The 20,285-nt window shown below is 41.6% G+C and overlaps 1 protein-coding gene and 1 long non-coding RNA gene across 5 annotated transcripts in view; one reads left to right on the top strand and one right to left on the bottom strand.

Annotated features, from left to right (window-relative positions):
- The window catches only part of PCSK5 (proprotein convertase subtilisin/kexin type 5), a 955,602-nt gene that overhangs the window by 18,110 nt on the left and 917,207 nt on the right, over nt 1–20,285 (top strand). The gene's annotated exons all lie outside the window — the stretch shown is intronic.
- On the bottom strand, nt 451–13,114 carry LOC141252951 (uncharacterized). 2 transcript variants are annotated; one of them, XR_012314168.1, is made up of 3 exons: nt 13,025–13,114; nt 12,399–12,438; nt 451–1,322 (listed from the first exon to the last, which is right to left on the bottom strand). It is a non-coding gene; the product is annotated as an uncharacterized lncRNA (long non-coding RNA). The 2 variants fall into 2 exon arrangements; XR_012314170.1 differs by lacking the exon at nt 13,025–13,114 and adding an exon at nt 12,717–12,822.

Genomic DNA, 20,285 nt, shown 5'->3' on the forward strand with positions numbered 1-20,285 from the left:
ATAATACTAGAGGCGGGGAACATTAGTGATACCACTCCAGCGGTAAAACGTTACTGAATATTCAAAGATGCAATATCTTTTCATCTATGATAATCTTTCATAAAATTATCAATTTATAATTGACTGCAAATGTTAAAGGGGTTGTCCACAACTCTAGACAACTCTTTCTCAATCACTAGGTTCCCCCTTATAAATCAAAAACAGCCTATAAGCACCTCCAGTAGCGGTGCTGTTCCAGCAATGACGGTGGCTGGTCTTCCAGGGCTCACATGACGTTATGCCACATGAGCACGGCAGCAAATCAGCAGCCTTTTCTTGCTCACTTCTTTTGCTGCTGCTTGGCTGCCAGGTTCATGTGGCATAACAACATCATGCCAGCCCCAGGAGACCAGGCGCAGACATCGCTGGAACGACACCGGGATTGGAGCTGAGTATAGGCTGTTTTTATTTCATAAGGGGGAATATAGCAATTGAGATACCAACTTGCTAAAACTCTATGGCACCAATTCAACAAGAATAAAGATGTTCATACCGGTCTTGATGAGGGGCATGTTGGAATCAGATGCTCCTGATTCATTGGGAAGCCTTCGTGCACCACAAATCTTACTCCAGTCAGGGACTGGAAAAAGATTTCTGGAGCAAGGAACGCCACAGCTCGTCATTAATGAGGTTAGCTGTTTCATCATGCCCCCGTCCTGCCTGAACTGTGCCCATATTGGAGGGGCTGGATAAAACTGACATGAAAACATCAAAAGTCGTAAAATTTTGCACAGCTCTGCATTATGCAAAAATTTTGTGACTTCTCAACTTAATTTAAGCCAGAATTCTGGTGTAATCTCTTTAATGAATCAGGGCCTATGCGCACAGCAAAAATACTTGACTTTATACAATACACGGTCTCCTCAAAGGTATGGCGTGCTAGTTATTAAAGGGGCTGGTCCATTCTCCTTTATTTCACAAACATGCACAAATATCATCAGTGCACTTCTGCATTTCTTGCTACATGTGGCGTATTGATACCAAACAGTTGGATTAGTAAGGTCACCCATCACAGGATTCTGATGGACTTTAAAACAATTACAATGGGAAAAGATACCAGGACAACGATATAGCATATTCTAGAAGTAAAACCAAATCTTTATACAGCTCATGTCTAGGTAGAATATGTTGATAGGCGTTTCGTCTGCAGCGTTGGTGTGTTTTGGTTTAAAACAGGCAGAGTGATATCATCAAAACACATGCTGCACAAAGCTGTGTGTTCAGAGGTGATTCCCGGGATACAGTTTCAGGCTTTCCTCCAACATTTAATGGAGAGAATCAATCTGGGAGAATATAAAAACCAGAAGGTTAAATCCGTCTCATCATCAGGTCAAACTATAAGTCAATAATCTAGCTATTTAGTTTTCAAGTGTTGGAAAAGGGAATCATCTCTTTCTGAATGAATTTTTTGGCTTATATAGTGGCAGCAAAACTGGACTGTATGCACTTCCTTACCCCTTGCCAACTCTTACTCTGGCAGATCCTCCTTGTTCCCTGATAATTACATAATGGCTTTGTACTTATTTCAGCAGAAGGACCATGGGCATGGAGTGCTTCCTATTTGCCAGGGCATACTGCATCTTCTTTCTCATGCAACTTTTGCAAAACTATTAGATGAGAAAGCTCTAGATATGAGAGGTGTAGAGATATTTAAGCATTCCTGTTTGTACTGTTTTATCAGGAACATAAGTGCAAAATGGAAGTCTTCTTTTGGCATGTTTTATTAGCTCAAGTGCTCTGAAGGCAGTCCCTAATTACTTTGGCTCTCTCAATAAGGTTTCCACAACCCTTCCCCAATTTTCTTGACTTTAGCGGGCACAGGGCTGGAGGGGTTGTGAGTCCCTTATCCCAGACAGTACTTCAGCACTTAAAGGGAATCTTTCAGGTAGGCGGGGATTTCTGGGCTAACTAAAGAGATAGGTGAGGATTTCTTTGTGTCCGGGGGAACCAAGCATGTGAGAACAGATTTTATAAAACTCTATTTCACTGCATGCAGACCTCTACTATGGGCCATACAGGTATGTATAGATTTACTTTTCTATAACCTGTATTGCCATATTAGAGGTCTCAAATCTCCCAGGGGGTGACAGATTCCCTTTAATGGAGTTTTACCACAAACAAAAGTTAATTTTAATCAATAGATCTTAGAATAATAATAAGTTCAACATTTTAATGTGTTTAAATAAAATGTTCCTGTGCTGAGACAATCTTATAAATGTGCCCCTGCTGTGTACTGTGTAATGGCCGTGTCTGACCCTGCAGGAACATGGTCTGATCATACCACATCTCCTGGATACGGGAGCAAGCAAAAGAGTATACAGACATTACAGCATGGGATCACAGCTGATTCTTTCTTCGAGGTAAAACATTATTTAAAAACAGGCAAGGAAATGTTTTACCTCACAAAAAGAATCTGCTGTGATCCCCTGCTGTAATATCTGTATACTCTCTTCCTTCCTCCCCTGCCCAGGAGCTGTAGTATGATCAGACCATGTTCCTGCACTGTCAGACACGGCCATTACACAGTACACAGCAGGGGCACATTTATAAGATTATCTCAGCACAGGAACATTTTATTTAAATACATCCAATTTTGGAACTTATTATTATTATTCCAAGATCTGTTGATTAAAATCAACTTTTGTTCGTGGAAAAAACCCTTTAAGGAGCAATTTCAGGCCCAGCACACACCATTCAGGTTGCTGGTAAGACAGTACAAATAGGCAGAGCCAGCTCCAGGTTTTTGTGGGCCCCAAGTGAAAGAGTCTCAGTGGCCCCTTTAACACATACCACGATGATTCATGATGCACAGATACTGCAGGGAAATATATATATAGTACAATGCCAAAGATTTCACTTCTTACATTACATGAGCGATATCTATTGTAAATGATAGAATGCCATACATATAGTATAATGCATCCCATAGTCCTCCATATAGTATAATGGACAGCCCATAGTCCCACACATAGTACAATGCACAGCCCATAGTCCTCCATATAATATAATGTACAGTCCATAGTTCTCCACATAATATAATGCACCCCCCATAGTCCTCCATATAGTATAATGCACCTCCATATACAACCCCTGGCAAAAATTATGGAATCACCGGGCTCGGAGGATGTTCATTCAGTTGTTTAATGTTGTTGAAAAAAAGCAGATCACAGACATGGCACAAAACTAAAGTCATTTCAAATGGCTACTTTAGGGCTTTAAGAAACACTGAAAGAAATCAAGATTAAAAATGTGGTACTCAGGGTAATTTTTTTCAGACCAAGCAGAAAGGAAAATATTATGGAATCACTCAATTCTGAGGAAAAAATTATGGAATCATGAAAAACAAACACACAAAAGAACACTCCAATACATCACTAGTATTTTGTTGCACCACCTCTGGCTTTAATAACAGCTTGCAGTCACTGAGGCATGGACTTAATGAGTGACAAACAGTACTCTTCATTAATCTGGCTCCAACTTTCTCTGATTGCTGTTTCCAGATTAGCTTTGCAGGTTGGAGCCTTGTCATGGACCATTTTCTTCAACTTCCACCAAAGATTTTCAATTGGATTGAGATCCGGACTATTTGCAGGCCATGACATTGACCCTATGTGTCTTCTTTCATGGAATGTTTTCACAGTTTTTGCTCTATGGCAGGATGCATTATTATCTTGAAAAATTATGTCATCATCCCCAAACATCCTTTCAATTGATGGGATAAGAAAACTGTCCAAAATATCAATGTAAACTTGGGCATTTATTGAAGATGTAATGACAGCCATCTCCCCAGTGCCTTTACCTGACATTCAGCCCCATATCATCAATGACTGTGGAAATCTGCATGTTCTCTTCATGCAGTCATCTTTATAAATCTCATTGGAACGGCACTAAACAAAAGTTCCAGCATCATCACCTTGCCCAATGCAGATTCGCGATTCATCACTGAATATGACTTTCATCCAGTCATCCACAGTCCACGATTGTTTTTCCTTAGCCCATTGTAACCTTGTTTTTGTCTGTTAAGGTGTTAATGATGGCTTATGTTTAGCTTTTCTGTATGTAAATCCCATTTCCTTTAGGCGATTTCTTACAGTCCGGTCACAGACATTGACTCCAGTTTCCTCCCATTCGTTCCTCATTTGTTTTGTTGTGCATTTCCTGTTTTGAAGACATATTGCTTTAAGTTTCCAGTCTTGGCGCTTTGATGTCTTCCTTGGTCTACCAGTATGTTTGCCTTTAACAACTTTCCCATGTTGTTTGTATTTGGTCCAGATTTTAGACACAGCTGACTGTGAACAACCAACATCTTTTGCAACATTGCGTGATGATTTACCTTCTTTCAAGAGTTTGATAATCCTCTCCTTTGTTTCAATTGACATCTCTCGTGTTGGAGCCATGATTCATGTCAGTCCACTTGGTGCAAAAGCTCTCCAAGGTGTGATCACTCCTTTTTAAATGCAGACTAACGAGCAGATCTAATTTGATGCAGGTGTTAGTTTTGGAATGAAAATTTACAGGGTGATTCCATATTTTTTTCCTCAGAATTGAGTGATTCTATAATTTTTTCCCTCTGCTTGGTCTGAAAAAAATTACCCTTACTGAGTACCACATTTTTAATCTTGATTTCTTTTAGTGTTTCTTAAAGCCCTAAAGTTGCCATTTGAAATGACTTTAGTTTTGTGCCATGTCTGTGATCTGCTTTTTTTCAACAACATTAAACAACTGAATGAACATCTTATTCCAACTGATTCCATAATTTTTGCCAGGGGTTGTATAATGCACAGCCCATAATTATACATATTAGTATAATACAGAGCCCATATCCTTCATATAATATGATGCATGGCCCATACTCATCCATGTAGTATAATGCACATCCCATAGTTTTTCATATAGCATAATGCACAGCCCATATTCCTCCATATAGTATAATGCACCTCTATATATAATGCGCAGTCCATTGTCATCCATATTAGTATAATACACAGCCCATATCCTTCATATAATATAATGCACAGCTCATAGTCCTTCATATAGTATAATGTACCTCCACAGTCCTTCATTTTGATGTAAAACCGTTAACATATACAGTGGCATGTAAAAGTTTGGGCACCTCAGGTCAAAATTACTGTTATTGTGATCAGTTAAAGAAGTTGTCCACTACTTTGTATGAACCCTCCAATGTATCCCCCCAGGGCCCAGAAGTGTTTTTGTAAATACCTTGCGGTGCCTTTTCTGCCTATGAGCAGCGCTATCGCTGGCCACTCAGAGGCATCACGTGACCCGTCACTGATGCCACGTCAAGTGAGGCATGACATCAGTGACGCGCTCCCCCGGTGGATGCTGGGCTGCGGTCGGGATTACCCCGTGCGTTATACCCAGCATCCACCGCACGCTCTCCCAGTGAATGAGCAGAGGGAGAGCGCGGGGTGGATGCCGGGTGTGACGTGCTGGGAAACCCCGCCCACAGCCCAGCGTCCACCGTGGAACACAGAAGTGAGTACCCCCTTCTGCAGACGGAGCTTGACGTGACATTAGCGGATATCAGAGCCGGCTGCAGCCGAGGGTCACATGATGCCTGTGAGCGGCCAGTGATAGCGCCACTCACAGACAGAAAAGGCACAACAAGGTATTTAGAGAAACACTTATGGGCCCTGGGGGAATACATTGGGGGATCATATAAAGCAGTGGACAACCCCTTTAAGCAAGTTGAAGATTAAAGGATCTCTAAAAGGACTAAAGTTAAAGGTGGCACATTTTCCTTTGTATTTTAGGCAAAATACTATATACTATATAATATATATATATTATTTTTTTTTTTCATCATTTACATTTTAAAAATTACAAAAAGGAAAATGGGCCAATGCAAAAGTTTGGGCACCCTGCATGGTTAATACCTAGTAGCACCTCTTTCAAAAGTATCCCAGCTTGTAAACACTTTTTGTAGCCAACCAAGAGTCTTTCAATTCTTGTTGGAGGGATGTTCATCCTTGGAATTCCTTATTCCTTGGAATAAATGGCGCTATAATAATAAATAATAATAATTCCTCCTTGGAAAATACTTCCAGTTCTGTGAGATTTCTAGATCGTCTTGCTTGCACTGCTATTTTGAGTTATAACCACAGATTTTCAATGATGTTCAGATCAGGGGACTGTGAGGGCCATTGTAAAACCTTCAGCTTGTGCCTTTTGAGGTAGTCTATTGTGGATTTTGATGTGTGTGTTTAGGATCATTATTCATTTGTAGAAGCCATCCTCTTTATAACTTCAGCTTTTTTACAGATGGTGTTATGTTTGCATCAAAAAATTGTTGAAATTTAATTGAATACATTATTCCCTCTACCCGTGAAATGTTCCCTGTGCCATTGGCTGCAACACAACCCCAAAGCGTGACTGATCCACCTCCATGCTTAATGGTTGGCGAGATGTTCTTTTCCTGAAATTCTGTGCCCGTTTTTCTCCACACATACAGTACAGACCAAAAGTTTGGACACACCTTCTCATTTAAAGATTTTTCTGTATTTTCATGACTATGAAAATTGTACATTCACACTGAAGGCATCAAAACTATGAATTAACACATGTGGAATTATATACTTAACAAAAAAGTGTGAAACAACTGAAAATATGTCTTATATTCTAGGTTCTTCAAAGTAGCCACCTTTTGCTTTGATGACTGCTTTGCACACTCTTGGCATTCCCTTGATGAGTTTCAAGAGGTAGTCACCGGAAATGGTTTTCACTTCACAGGTGTGCCCTGTCAGGTTTAATAAGTGGGATTTCTTGCATTATAAATGGGGTTGGGACCATCAGTTGTGTTGTGTAGAAGTCTGGTGGATACACAGCTGATAGTCCTACTGAATAGACTGTTAGAATTTGTATTATGGCAAGAAAAAAGTAGCTAAGTAAAGAAAAACGAGTGGCCATCATTACTTTAAGAAACGAAGGTCAGTCAGTCCGAAAAATTGGGAAAACTTTGAAAGTGTCCCCAAGTGCAGTTGCAAAAAACATCAAGCGCTACAAAGAAACTGGCTCACATGAGGACCGCTCCAGGAAAGGAAGACCAAGAGTCACCTCTGCTTCTGAGGATAAGTTTATCCGAGTCACCAGCCTCAAAAATTGCAGGTTAACAGCAGCTCAGATTAGAGACCAGGTCAATGCCACACAGAGTTCTAGCAGCAGACACATATCTTCAACAACTGTTAAGAGGAGACTTTGTGCAGCACGCCTTCATGGTAAAATAGCTGCTAGGAAACCACAGCTAAGGACAGGCAACAAGCAGAAGAGACTTGTTTGGGCTAAAGAACACAAGGAATGGACATTAGACCAGTGGAAATCTGTGCTTTGGTCTGATGAGTCCAAATTTGAGATCTTTGGTTCCAACCACCGCAGAAAAGGTGAATGGATGGACTCTACATGCCTGGTTTCCACCGTGAAGCATGGAGGAGGAGGTGTGATGGTGTGGGGGTGCTTTGCTGGTGACACTGTTGGGGATTTTTTCAAAATTGAAGGCATACTGAACCAGCATGACTACCACAACATCTTGCAGCGACATGCTATTCCATCCGGTTTGCGTTTAGTTGGACCATCATTTATTTTTCAATAGGACAATGACCCCAAACACACCTCCAGGCTGTGTAAGGGCTATTTGACCAAGAAGGAGAGTGATGGAGTGCTACGCCAGATGACCTGGCCTCCACAGTCACCAGACCTGAACCCAATCGAGATGGTTTGGGGTGAGTTGGACCGCAGAGTGAAGGCAAAAGGGCCAACAAGTGCTAAGCATCTCTGGGAACTCCTTCAAGATTGTTGGAAGACCATTTCTGGTGACTACCTCTTGAAGCTCATCAAGGGAATGCCAAGAGTGTGCAAAGCAGTCATCAAAGCAAAAGGTGGCTACTTTGAAGAACCTAGAATATGAGACATATTTTCAGTTGTTTCACACTTTTTTGTTAAGTATATAATTCCACATGTGTTAATTCATAGTTTTGATGCCTTCAGTGTGAATGTACAATTTTCATAGTCATGAAAATACAGAAAAATCTTTAAATGAGAAGGTGTGTCCAAACTTTTGGTCTGTACTGTACCTTTGATCATTGTGGCGAAAGAGTTCTATTTTAAACTCATCAGTCCACAGGGCTTGTTTCCAAAATTCATAAGGCTTGTTTAGATGTTCCTTTGTATACTTCTGATGCTGAATTTTATAATGAGGACGCAGAAGAGGTTTTCCTCTGACTCTTCCATGAAAGCCATATTTGTGCAGGTGTCTCTGAACAGTAGAACAGTCTACCACAACCTCAGAGTCTGCTAAATCTTTCTGAAGGTCTTTTGCATCAAGCGGGGGTTCCGATTTGCCTCTCTAGCAGTCATACGAGCAGCTCTCACTGAAATTTTGCTTGGTCTTCCAGACCTAATCTTGACCTTTACTGCCATTTCTTAATTACATTTCGAACTGAAGAAAAGGCAACTTGAAAATGCATTGCTATTTTCTTATAGCCTTCTCCTGCTTTGTGGGCCTCCACCATTTTCATTTTCAGAGTGCTAGGTATTTGCTCAGAAGAACCCATTGCTGCCTTTTTTGGCACAAGTTAGAGGAGGCTGGGTTTTGATAATTCTGGGAAATTTGCATTACCTGCGCTTTGCTAACAATGATAGTGAACAAGCCATAACCCTAACAGGCTAAATAAGGTATGAAGCCTTGTTCAAAGTTATCTGAGCACACAAATATCCTAGGGTGCCAAAACTTTGCGTCCGTTAATTTTCCTTATTGTAATTATTAAAATGTAAAAAATTACAATGTATAATTTTTTTGCCCAAAATACATACGAAATGTGTCATCTTTAACTTTAGCCCTTTTAGAGATCATTTAATCTTCAACTTGCTTAACTGTTCACAATAACAGTAATTTTGACCAGGGGTGCCCAAACTTTTACATGCCAATGTATTTATATGAAATATAGAGTAGGATATAATGTGAGATTTCCTCAAATGCAAACACTGGATTACTGGAAAATATTATTAATGAGTTAAAAATCTGAAACAGATTCAAATTATCGAATCTAAAATTTTGAAAAATTGTAAATAGAGAGCATATACTAAGTTAGCAGGCTCCAAATAATTCTCTGAACCTTTGTAGAGATATTATCAACAATCAAAATGGGGTTGATTGTACCTCAAGGACAGGGAATAACTTCTTTTTATTTAGAATAATCGTTTAATTTAAGTGTCAGTCTCATTTAGTTGGCAGGTTAATATTCTAAAAATTAGGGATAACAAAAAGCTAAAATGGTTAGATGCACAAGGGTCTGCTTTGTGATCCATTTGACCTGACTAGATGACAGATATACCCAATGGGGCTGATTCATCAGAGCTTTTACTCCAAAAAACTGTCATAAAATCTTTGAAAAGCCACAATTTTTTTGCGCATCGTGCAATTGCGTGAAAATTTTGCAACTTTTGGCTTTTCACATCAGTTTGAATCAGCCTCATCCCAAGGTGGGATGAGGGTATGGCCATACTCTTCCTTCAAATTTTTCAAAAGTGATGGCATTATGTTTACCAGAAATGCTACTCCAGTCATTGAATCATAGAATCATAGAATCATAGAATGGTAGAGTTGGAAGGGACCTCCTGGGTCATCTGGTCCAACCCCCTGCTCTGTGCAGGAGTCACTAGATCATCTCAGACAGATGTCTGTCCAGCCTCTGTTTGAAGACGTCCATTGAAGGGGAACTCACCACCTCTCGTGGCAGCCTGTTCCACTCATTAATCACCCTAACTGTCAAAAAGTTTTTTCTAATATCTAATCTGTGTCTCCTCCCATTTAGTTTCATCCCATTGCTTCTAGTCTTTCCTTGTGCAAATGAGAATAAAGATGATCCTTCTACAATGTGACAGCCCTTGACATATATGTAGACAGCTATTAAGTCTCCTCTCAGTCTTCTTTTTTGCAAGCTAAACATTCCCAAATCCTGCAACCGTTCCTCATAGGACATGGTTTGCAGACCAGTCACCATTCTGGTCGCTCTTCTCTGAACTTGCTCCAGTTTGTCTATGTCTTTTTTAAAATGTGGTGCCCAAAACTGTACACAGTATTCCAGATGAGGTCTGACCAAAGAGGAGTAAAGACCGATAATGACTTCACGTGATCTAGACTGTATGCTTCTGTTAAGGCTATGTGCCCACGATGCAGAAATGAAGCAGAAAATTTCTGCAGCATTTCTGCATCTCCCTGGCAGAAAAAAACGCATGCAGATTGTGCATGCGTTTTTCCTGCAGAATACATGCGGGTTCACATGCGTTTCCGCATGCAGATTGACAAGCACTTTCCAGGCGATAGCATCACTTGGAAAGTGCTTGACAACTAGGTCACACTGTATAAATCCATGCAAACAGCATGGATTTATACAGTGTGAACCGTAAAAATTAAAACAAATAAAGCTATACTCACCCCCGAGGCCCCAGCGTGGCTGCAGCGCTGCTTCCTGGCTGGTTCCCGGCTGCCGGCATATCGCGAGACAGAGCGGTGAAGGGCCTGCGGTCACATGACTGTGAAGTCACCGAAGGTCCTTCAGCGCTGCTGGCATTCAGAGAGAAGACGCCGGACAAGTGAGTATAAACTTTATTTGTTATTTTATACTTTTTTTACAGATATAATGGTACCCAGGTCTGGATGAGAGTCTCCTCTCCTCCAGAACTGGGTACCATCCGCACATAGAGACGCATAGAAGCCGCTTGTAAAAATGTACAGTCGCGGTTTCTGTGCGTCTCAATGCAAGTCAATGGTGGGAGTTCCGCTGCACTTCCGCAAAATTAAATGACATGCTGCGGATTTTTGTACGCAGCATAAACGCTGCGGAAAAATCCGCAGCATGTGCATAGAACATGCGGAATCCCCTTGGGGACCATGGGGTGCGGATTACCTAGCGTTTTACAAGCGTTTCCGCTGCGGAAATTCCGCAGCATAAAAGCTTGAAAAACGCTACGTGGGCACACAGCCTAATACATCCCAGAATTGTATTTGCCTTTTTTGCTGCTGCATCACACTGTTGACTCATGTTCAGTCTATGATCTATTAGTATACCTAAGTCTTTTTCACATGTACTGTTGCTTAGCTCTATTCCTCCCATTCTGTATATGCTTTTTTCATTTTTATTGCCCAGATGTAGTACTTTGCATTTTTCCCTGTTAAAAACCATTCTGTTGGTTGCTGCCCACTGCTCCAGTTTATTTAGGTCTTTTTGAATCCTCTCTCTCTCTTCTCTAGTATTAGCTATCCCTCCTAGCTTTGTGTCATCAGCAAATTTAATCAGTTTACCCTCAATTCCTTCATCTAAATCATTGATAAAGATGTTGAACAATACAGGTCCCAGGACGGAGCCCTGTGGTACCCCACTTGAGACATTCATCCAGCTGGATGTGAAGCCATTTACAACCACCCTTTGAGTCCGATCACTAAGCCAGTTATTAATCCACCTAACTGTTGCCTGGTCCATTGCATACTTGGTCATTTTTTCAATAAGGATGGTGTGAGATACTTTGTCACACTGCAGTTGCATTTCTGGAGCGGAACATGCTGATATGAAGAGGCGCCAGATTCTTTATGAATTCTTTCTACTAAAGTAAGACACTAATCCCCTATGTTTCTTTTGAAATATAGACTTCCATTGTCCGGGACTAACATATTGATATAATCTCTGTATGATAGGTTATGACTATCCATTAGGATATGTCATCAATATGAGATTGTGGGGATCCTTCACCCGGTACCCCTACTGAACATTTGATTTCTGCTCTAACAGCAGCTGGATGTAAGCAATATACAAAGCCAAGACACTGCAAATCAGTAGATTCAAGTGACCGCTGCCGAATACTACACTTTATCTTCCATTCAAGGGTCCGCTGCCAATTACTCCCATTTATCTTCCATTCTCTTCTTTTGCACATAAATTTTAGTACTTGGCAGTGGCCACTTAACAAAGTACAGAGCAGTGTTGGTGCTTTCCTAACATTTTTTAAATGCGGCCGCTACTGGAGCAGATATTGTGTGTCGGACCCATTGATCTCATATTGATGACCTATCCTGAAAATAGGCCATCGATATATACAGCCATGGCCGAAAGTGTTGGCACCCTTGAAATTGTTCCAGAAAATTAAGTAAGTCTCCTAGAAAACCATTGCAATTATACATGTTTTGTTATACACATGTTTATTATTTTTGTGTGTATTTGAACAACACAAAAAACAGAGTAAAAAAAAGGCAAATTGAACATCATTTCACATAAAACCCCAAAAATGAGCCGGACAAAATTGTGGGTAAACAACTTTGTTTCAAGCATGTGATGCTTGTTAAAACTCACCCGTGTTAAGAAACAGATGTGGACACTATGAAAATCACACCTGGAACCAGAAGAAGGGAAGAAGTTAACTCAATCTTTGCATTGTATGTTTGCATGTGCCACACTAAGCATGGCGAACGGAAAGAGGAGAAGAGAACTGTCTGAGGACTTGAGAACCAAAATATCAACAATCTCAAGGTTACAAGTATATCTCCAGAAATCTTGATGTTCCTAGACAACCCATTTAAGTATCATCACAGAATAAACCAATAGAGGGATGATTTGAAGCATTTGCCAGGTCAGATTGCAACATTTCTGAGGAGTTTGTGTGTGACTTACATTAGGACATTATGTTCAGGAGCTGTAATGTCCCAGTCATGCTTGGAGACATGACTAAGCGTGTATCTCCGCACAACTACATTGCACGTTAACCTGATCGCCCAGTGCCAACGCGGCACCATTAAACATTTCCGAATGACGCTCTCAGACTTTAACCTAGATCAAAGTCTGTAAACAGCCTTGCTTCATAACATCGTATAAGTTCAGTATCTGCTTATCACTATTCCACTATGACGGATAGCAATCCATGTATATTGCTCATGGATAAGGAGCTCACTTGTGAAATATGTATGCTGAGATCACCTTACCTTATCTTCTACTAAAGGCAAATCAGGACTTGTGATTTCCAAGAGCAGAGGAGTATTTGTTTTGCTTAAGACATTTTTCTCAGTAGGTTTCTACTGCTCAGTATTAGTCTGCTTAAAGGGACTCTACAGTTTTAATAAAAAATTTGCTGTCAGCAGGTCACCTATACTAATGTGTGTTCTTTGCTCAGATCGGAAGCAGCAGCAGAAGAGGTTGACGAGAATCCCATATTTATTTTTTTGCATTATATACAGGTTTTAAGTCACGTGAACAAAGCCAACCCAATTGGGTGGCCACCTTTAGGAAAAATCTGCCCTTACAGTATAATTTAATAATACACAAGTATTGCCTATATCAGTGTTTCTGAGCCATGTACTCTCTAATTGAACCAATTTCTTACAAGATAAGGTACTATGCTTGGGCAATGCGCCATACAAGAACCTTTCTGCAGCAGTAGAAAAACATTTTTGAGAGAAGCATAGATTTGGGGTATAACATATACCACCTAGACTGTAGTATGTAGCTTGTAAGCCATATATACCACAAATTAAGAAACAAATTCCTAGATCAGGCAGTGTTCACATTATGTTAATGGCCTCGCGTGTTTGTTGGGAAAAGCTATGGACATAGTTTTTTTATCGTGTACTGTTTACCTAAATGGGCCAAAATAATGTCCTTATGTCCACTGTCAGGTTGGTATATGACACTATACCACAAAAAAAGGCATGGAGTAGTGTAATGTAGTATTCCATCCAATAGTTTCAAGTTAAACATGTTTCCTGAGTAGTGTATGTTTTTTACAATGGAGTATTATGGGTAACATCCCACTGAATGTCTGTATGGTATTATAAGTTGTAGGCTTATATCATGGAGGTCATTACTATGCTATGAAGAGGGCGTTGAAGACCCCAAACACATTAATGACTGAATCCGCAGATATTGTCTAGATTGTACCAGTCTAATCTGTTTGTAGGTCTCCCGACTCACTCACCTCCGACAGATGAGGTGATGGGAGAGAAGGATCCAGTCTGTACAATTTCAAAAATTGTTCCTTTTTTTCGATGCAGAGATAATCTGCTCCCAGAAGAGCCTAGAGGGGTCTCTCTCTCATAGAGGACACTGGAGCATGCGGTTGAGATGAGCGTACCTTTGTATGGGGGAGTCTGGAGACACAGTTGCTGGTTAAACGATCATTCTTTCGACAGCTATCTGATGTTTGGGGGCTTTTCCATAGTGACTGCAGTCAGGTCTTGTGCTTATGTCCACTGGTATACTGTATGTAAATGTGTATGGGTACACTTTGTACATAGGGAGCATGTACAACACATTGATTGATACTGTTCTCTAGATGAGATTAAATAACCGTAGCCCCAGTCTGGATCTGCAGTCTCTGAGGACTGAGATTTCCCATACTTTTAGGAAGAAATATACTACACTAGCGAAAAATGTGTTAGTGTGACATTACTACCGCACTGTAATAATGTTTTTTAATCACACATACATGCATTCACAAAATATTTTATTCCCCTGTAAAATGTTTTCCCCATTACTTGTTGACTTCATGATATGCAGCTGATTTCATGACCACATGAGGGTACTAATTATGTGTCCTCATCTACAGCTATTTCCAGTAGCTGGCGAAAGTATTCACCTCTCCCCCCTTGGCTTATTACCTATTTTGTTACGTTACAACTTGTGTGTAAATATTTTTGTAATCTGATTGGTATGTGATGCATCAGAACTAAATAGTTTAAGTTGGTGAAGTGAAGTGAGAAAAATATAAGCATAAATTACATAAATTTAATTTATGTGATCAAATAACTAAAAATTGGCATTTTTCATATGTATTTACCCATTTTACTATAAAGCCCCTAAAAATTTCTGGTGCAAGCAATCACCTTCATAACTCACATGCTTAGTGAAAAGAGTCCACCTGTGTGCAAATCTAAGTGTCACATAGTCTGTCAGTATATACACACTTTTTCTGAAAGGCCACAGAGGCTGCAACATCATTAAGCAAGAGGCATCACTAACCAAAAAACACCATGAAGACCAAGGAGATCTCCAAACAAGTCAGGGACAAAGTTGTTGAGAAGTACAAGTCAGGATTGGGTTATAAAAAAAAATATCCCAATCTCTGATGATCCCCCGAAGCACCATCAAATCCATTTTCATCAAATGGAAAGAACATGGTACCACAACAAACCTGCCAAGAGAGGGCCGCCCACCAAAACTCTCAGCCCGGGAAAGGAGGGCTTTAATCAGAGAGGCAGCACAGAGACCAAAGGTAACCCTGAAGGAGCTGGAGAGTTTCCAAGCAGAAACTGGAGTATCTGTCCATATGACCACAATAAGCCGTACAATCCATAGAGGTGGCCTTTATGGAAAAGTGGGCAGAAAAAAGCATTTACTTACATACAAAAATTGTAAGGCTTGTTTTGAGTTTGCCAAAAGACATGTGGAAAACTCCCCAAATGTATGGAGATAAGTGAAATCAGGTGAAATCAGATGAGGCCAAGTCAGAACGCACTGAGGAGGAGCAATACCCCGAAACACCCTGTCTGCGAATTGAGATTCTGATATATTACAAGTAGTCATATTGCAAGACTCGTTAAAAGGCCGATAATGACTTGTAGGATTGTTGCTTCCAACAGGTGGTGCAATAGAGTTAGGCTGTGTGCCCACGATGCGTTTTTAATGCGTTTCTGCAGCATTTTTTCAGCTGCGGAAACGCATTAAAAATGCATGGTAGAAGGGCAGCAATGTTCCCCAATGATAATCCGCATTGCGAAAAAAAACGCAGCACTACCAATTATTTTGCGGAAGCGCTGCGTTTTCGCCGCCATTGACTTGCATTAGAATGCGCCAATTCCGCAAGACTGCATCTGTACTTGCGTAATTGGAGCGTTCTAATGTGCGGATGGTACCCGGGTGTAGAGGAGAGGAGAGTCTCATCCACACCCAGGTACCATTAAAAAAGCTGTAAAAAAAGAGTAAAATAAAATACAAATGTATATTTACCTTCCGGCGGCCCGCGCTGCGCTCCTACTTGCTTCCCGGCACTTTGCAGTGGATTGAAGGACCTGCGCTGACATCAGAGTCATGTGACGGGTCACGCGACGCTGACGTCAGCAGGTCTTTCAATCCACTGCTGCCGGCACCGAGCGAAGCAAGCCAGCGCGGGCCATCGGAGGGTAAGTATATATTTATTTTTTTATTTTTAACCACTCTCTTGGGTCACACTATATAAATCCATGCAGTTTGCATGCGGAAATGTCAGTGAATAACGCTCCATTTCCGCATGTCCCTGGCAGGAAAAACGCATGTACAATCCGCATGTACAATCCGCATGCGTTTTTTTCTGCCAGGGAGATGCAGAAACGCTCAGGAAAAATCCTGAGCATTTCTGCATCGTGGGCACATAGCCTTAAAGTCCTCTTCCTCTCTGAAGAGGCAATTTGCATATTAAGTTAAATTTCCCAGAAGACCATTGCACGGCGAATAAGACTCCTTAGCTTGGCATGCCAGTGCCGGTATGTAACTCTCCACAAGGAGAAACGTTACCTTCTAGTGAACATGGAATTGCAAAATTCAACCACATTTGACATTTTTGGAACTCCCATTCAAGTAAATAGGGAGCATCGTGCCTACATATCCACTTTTGCATTCATCATCATTGCCAGATTTGATGGAAGGTCTTGGATATACCATAAATGTTTAAGATGGGAATAACTCTTAAACGGTTACAGTGATGCAGATAACAAAGTCATGTGCACTCACCCTGTATGGCACAAAGAGTCATGCCCAGGGGTGGATTAAGAGTAGCAAGGGCCCCAGGCAGTTTAGAAGGCGCGGGCCACCCCCCCCCCACACCTGATTTATCACGTGACATGTCACATGATCCCCTGTGATAGATCATGTGATAGTTCACGGGAAATTAATTTGGCACAATATTAATTGTGCTGCCTCATCTGAGAGCAGCACAATATTGGGGCAGATACCCTGATTCCAGCGATGAGTCACTTTTTCAGCTGCTTGTTGTCATTTTGAGAAAATCACCGTTTTATCTGCTGCAGATCTAGCAGCTCTCTGAATGCTGCGCTCTGTATAGCCCCGCCCACACCACTGATTGGCAGCTTTCTGCCCATGCTCAGTGTACACAAATCTACTGATCAGTGATGGGGGAGGGGTCCTACAGAACTTACTAGTCAATTACCTTCTGACAAATCAATGATTTTATCAAAACAACACTAAGCAGCCCAGTAAGTGACACATTACTGGAATCAGTGCCTCTAACCCTACATTATGCTGCTCTCCGATTAGGTGGCAAAAACCTGATGACAGATTCCCTTTAAAGGAGCTGTAAAGACAAAAAAGTTTGTATTAAAAGAAATACAAGCCATTTGTGAAATTAACTTTTTTTCATTGTTAATTCACATTAGACTGTATCTTCAACACTTTTGTCAGCAGGTCTTATTACAGACTCTGAATAGGGCAGCTCTCTCCCTCTCCCTCAGCAGAAAGTCACAGCATGGTTAAAAAACGGGATCTTTTATGATTTTCGCATAATAAATAAAAAAGGACATGCAAGTCCTCCAAACTATTTTCCGTTTCTCTATAGGGGAGGTCCTAAATCTTTCTTGTTCTTTAGTTGATCACATGTCAAAAAGGCAAAGCATTTACTATGAACTCGCCTAAAAAAATATACACTGGGAGAGTAATATCATCATCTGTATGTAAATATTCCTTGACTCTAAGGGCTCGCTCACACTATCGTATAACACGGCCGAATGCTATGTGATGTTTTATCGGATAGGACTCGGCCCTATGTTATACTATGGGACAGTGCAGATCTGCGATTATTGGCATGAGAAAATAATCTCATTCGATATTCGGACCATGTGCACCCATACAAGTCTATGGGTGCACGTAAAACATTGGACTGCACTCGGATGTCATCCAAGTGCAGTCCGATGAACACTCACAGAGACTATGGAGAAGATGGAGAAATTAAGTTCTCCATCTTCTCCATATCTGTGCTGCGAGAGAATCGGATCACACTCAGTTGAAGCTCTGACAGAGTTTGAGCCGAGTGTCATTAGCATAATTGGCCCTATTCTCTTGCATGAGAGAATATATGGCTTAGTGAGTGGACCCTAAAACTGAATAGTAGTGATGGACAGGCACCTCACAAGCGGGATCCATGTAGCTCTCAGATGTCATGTAGGTAGGGCTTCATTCCATGGGGTAGGGCTTAATTTCAAGGTATATAAAAAAATGGACTTCAAATAAAAATTAAATGAACACAAAAAGCACTAATTGAATTATTTTTTTCGGATTTATGTTTGCAGCCCCTTTAAAAACCCTTTGAGGACCAAGGCACATATATGTCCCATAGTTTTAAACTGGAAAAAAATTTGATTGAATAAAATTTAAGGTCCTCAAAGGTTTAAGTAGGTCATAAATTCATATGAATACTTGCTCATACAATTGCACATGCCAAAAGATGAAGAAGAACAGAATCAAAAATATAACATTAAGTGGAGCACTTACAGGTATTCAAGGTGAAAGAGACCAGCAAAGGCATCGTCTCGAATGACAGTAAATGAGTTAGAATTCAGCAAGCTGAAAATGAAGACAGCAGGTTAGAAGCGAACCAGACTTTATGGTGCTCAGAATTAGTCAAGCAGAATTTATTGACTGCTCTTGCAAAGCACTGAGACTTCCGCTGTGTATAGATGGCGCCGTGCGGCCTCCCGCTGTGTATAGATGGCGCCGTATAGATGGCTACGTGCGGCCTCCTGCAGAGTATAGATGCCGCACGGCGCTCCCCCCAGAGACAGCAGGAGGCTGCACAGCGCCATCTATACTCAGCGGGAGACCGCACGTAGCCATCTATACACAGCACGAGGCCGCACGGCGACATCTATACTCAGCGGGGGGCCGCACGTAGCCATCTATACACAACGGGGGGCGCACGTAGCCATCTATACACAGCGGGGGGCCGCACGGTGCCGTCTATACACAGCGGGGGGCCGCACGTAGCCATCTATACACAGCGGGGGGCCGCACATAGCCATTTATACACAGCGGGAGGCCGCACGGTGCCCCCCCCCAGAGACATCAGGAGGCCGCACGGCGCCAACTATACTCAGCAGGAGGCCGCATGCAGTCATACACACACACACAAACATATACAGACACGCATAAACACATTTGAAACACAAAAATACATACAAACAGACATCACACAATGACATCTGCCCACACACACACACACAGACAGACATCACACACACACACACCTGCCCACACACACACACACACCTGCCCACACACACATCTGTGTGTGTGTATGTATAGTGTGTATGTGCGTGTGTGTGTATAATGTGTGTGTATGTATAGTGTGTGTGTATGTATAGTGTGTGTGTGTGTATAATTTGTGTGTGTATTTTTTTTAAAGTTAAAAACAAGTAAAATGCATGTGGCATCAATATCAAGACTCCAGATATAAGGGCCTATTCACACTGAATTTTGCAATGCATTCATCTCCTCTTTCCAGGCTTCTATCTAAATCCCTGAAAAATGGCATTCAGATGGGCCTTGACATAGCCATTGATTTGAACAAAGGCAAACCGAGGCTAAAGTCTGAATCTTTAGGCTCCATTTGCTCTGCTTTCAGATGTCTCATTTCAGACAGCACAATCCTGAATTTCAGGGATTCAGTTGTAAGCCTTGTGTAAAGACCTGAATGCAGCGCTGAATGTAGTGTGAATAGGTCCTTACATCCTACACCACCTCAGGGGATTGTTGTTATGGAGTATTGCCCCTGGGTGGCCGCAGTTATGACCACCACCAGGGCTCGCGGTCACCCACCCTAGCTTTGGTATTCTGGGGAGCTGGTATAATGAATATCTGAGAAGAGCCCTAGAGAAGCAAGAACATTGGACAACCAAGAGGTGGTGGCCTCAAGTCAGGTGTAGTGTTCAACAGGGCAAGACTTTCTAACCTGCCCACACACACACACACACACAGACACACACCTGCCCACACAGACACACACACACACACACCTGCCCACACAGACACACACACCTGCCCTCACAGACACACACACCTGCCCACACACACACACCTGCCCACACACACACACACCTGCCCACACACACACACCTGCCCACACACACACACCTGCCCACACACACACACATACACACCTGCCCACACACACACACCTGCTCACACACACACACCTGCCCACAC

This window comes from Phyllobates terribilis, unplaced genomic scaffold (assembly GCF_046119375.1).
Source record: "Phyllobates terribilis strain yellow unplaced genomic scaffold, ASM4611937v1 Scaffold_1__5_contigs__length_1240528914, whole genome shotgun sequence".
Taxonomy (NCBI): Eukaryota; Metazoa; Chordata; class Amphibia; order Anura; family Dendrobatidae; genus Phyllobates; species Phyllobates terribilis.